Genomic DNA, 2,665 nt, shown 5'->3' with positions numbered 1-2,665 from the left:
ATTGCTGTAGTTGCATGATATTTCTTATGTTTATTCCGTTTAGTTTCGGTTGGATGTATTTCAATATTTTGTTTCAGGTTTTCTTTGTTCTTGGGGAAAACTCTATTGGGGAGGAGATTATGGCTAGTGAAAATTACAAGAAAGTGTCAACAATGAGAGTGAAACACAGCATAAGACACCTAAACTTACACCGTCCTGTAACACAGTGCAAAGTGACAGCAACCAGTGATGATATATGGACGTAAGTATCAAATTTGTATAACCGAAAATATGATATAAATAACATTATAGTAAAATAAATGTTATGAAGCGTTCGCAGATATTCTGAAGATGGCAGTCTAGCTGAAATCACAATAAATACATCATTAAACTACTATAGCAGAAATCTGGATTTTATAACATAACGCCCTTAATCTTGTAGGCTGCAGGCCCATGAATCATATTGTCATGCGATACGAAGGGGAATATACTGTGTTGTATAGGCCTACGAGCAAAATTGTTAAAACAGGTTGAGGACTTACATTCATTGAGGTATGTCTCGAGAAAAAATTATTCCAAACTATGTGCACGTCAAAATAATTGCAACACCCAACCTGAAGACACAAATCACGATGTTTGGAGCAAAATCACAAATGCAGCAATAAAAAAACCTACTGAACCAGAAAGCCTCGTTAAGAATTATATGCAGCTGACCTAGAACTTAGCAATACCTCTACTCCATTCAAAGCGGTACATGTATTTAGATTCACAGAAAAATATATTAGTTGGAGAAATCATACGATGCGCTCGTAACAAAAATTACATAATCCGCTGTATCAATGAAAGTACACAAAAAAGCAACTCTAGCCACGTTCCCCTCTCTGTCACAATTTTATCCAAGGAACAAAAAAAGGATTACGAACATTAGGTTTACAATGGATGAAGAAACACTGTTAGACGAAGGACTAAAATATATCCAACATAAACGTGCTGGAGATACAATAAACTCAAACGAAGTAAAATTCTGCAGTGTTGTTTCAAGTTACTTGATAACAGTTTAAAGCATTTCTTTGGTAATCAGCGAGGTAAGAGAATCTGGAAGGTGTATGAAGCAGCGAAATAAACAGTACTTTATGAATGGAACAAATTTTTGGTCTCATTTGACTGAATATTTATGAGTCACTCCTTTGTTATCCTTCTAAATTCATTATTCAAAAAATATTGTTTTATTAACGTTTTAGAGTGACTGAATGACGCTGTGTCATTTAACAGCTAACTGAACTGGAGCATTGTGTATATTTGATATCTAATCCTTAAACTGACACATGGAATTAAAGGCAGTGCACAGCCAGAAGAGATAGTTCTCCTGATGGTAACTGCGGGCTATATTGGGTATCAGGCTCTGGAACAAAACTGCAAAAGTCTTGTAAAAAGTAAGGAAACGGAGGCGCCTAAAATTAACGACATTTTATGACAGGTCTGACTAAGAAAGCGAAGGTTTATGAAAGAATGTAATGAGGCATTACCAACGCAGCGTTCAGAGGATACTCCAAAGCAATTATTTTAGAAAAGAGAGTAAAAGGCAGGGCTCGTCCGGGATTTGAACCCGGGACCTCTCGCACCCTAAGCGAGAATCATACCCCTAGACCAACGAGCCGGCGTGCCACAGTTCTGCTCTGGTGAAATTAAAGCGGTAGAGAAAGTTCGTGCCAGCAACAGGTTCCAAGGCTGTTGATCTCGTACGTCTCGAAAGTCGCCTCGTTACGGTTGCACCTACGTGCTGAAGTTGATCGCACTTCTTTACACGAAATCAGCAGATGGTCGCGTGTGATACAAGTGGCAATGATCGCACAATAAGAGCTGTTTATATAAATAAACAGTGACTGCAGAAATATAAGCTGAGATGAATCTATATACCCAGCATCTGTTGTCCTTGGCGGTTGGGCTTCGCGCCTGTTACCTGGTACCGATGGCTCCAGCTGACAACGTGAGCCGTCTTTGTGTGTATTTATATACATATGGTGCGCCTTTTTAATCTATAACGGGGAAAAACTGGGGATGGATATGAGATACAGGAAAATGTTCTATATAAAAGTTGTACGTGGCACTGCTACTAATTGCTGTGACCTTGAGCGTGATTTTGAAAACGATGGGGAAATTAAAGTGATTTTCTTTTAATGGGAACCCTCATATTCGATTTAAGGTTTAAGTATACTGCCAAACTTTACGTTTAAAATGATGCATCATTCAAGGTCATGACAAGGTTCGATGAATGTCAAATAAGCAAATGTTTTTAGTTCTAGTAGTGATTTACTCAACAGAAGGGAGGAGAGAGTCAGTAAAATACAGTTTTAGATACAAACTCGAAGAGGTATTCCGAGAAATGAGAGGCACGGACACACTCTCAATCAATTATTTATGTTTCATTTGTGTTTGTTCTGCCTTGCACTACCACAAGAAAAATTATATGTCGTGGTGTAAATTTTTGCCAATAATCATGTTAATTAAAACTTCAAGCTCTAATCTCGCTCAGACGTCACAAATAGGCGTTTCCATGAAACAAAACTCTCCTTCGAATGACCTTCGATAGTAACCTTCAACATCATGGTTATTGGTACCGATCCGTGACGCATTATGCTCCTTCCAATTTGTACCTAACATATTATTTTTCTGTAGCCTTCCGAGG

The 2,665-nt window shown here is 38.1% G+C and overlaps 1 non-coding gene across 1 annotated transcript; it reads right to left on the bottom strand.

Moving 5' to 3' along the window:
- Positions 1-1,564: 1,564 nt before the first annotated feature.
- Trnap-agg lies at positions 1,565-1,636 on the bottom strand. The gene has a single exon. It is a non-coding gene; the product is annotated as a tRNA-Pro (tRNA).
- Positions 1,637-2,665: the final 1,029 nt, after the last annotated feature.

The sequence above is a fragment of the Schistocerca piceifrons genome, chromosome 3 (genome assembly GCF_021461385.2).
Source record: "Schistocerca piceifrons isolate TAMUIC-IGC-003096 chromosome 3, iqSchPice1.1, whole genome shotgun sequence".
Taxonomy (NCBI): Eukaryota; Metazoa; Arthropoda; class Insecta; order Orthoptera; family Acrididae; genus Schistocerca; species Schistocerca piceifrons.
The sequence above is the reverse complement of the archived record's forward strand: the minus strand, read 5'-3'. Positions and strand labels throughout refer to the sequence as shown.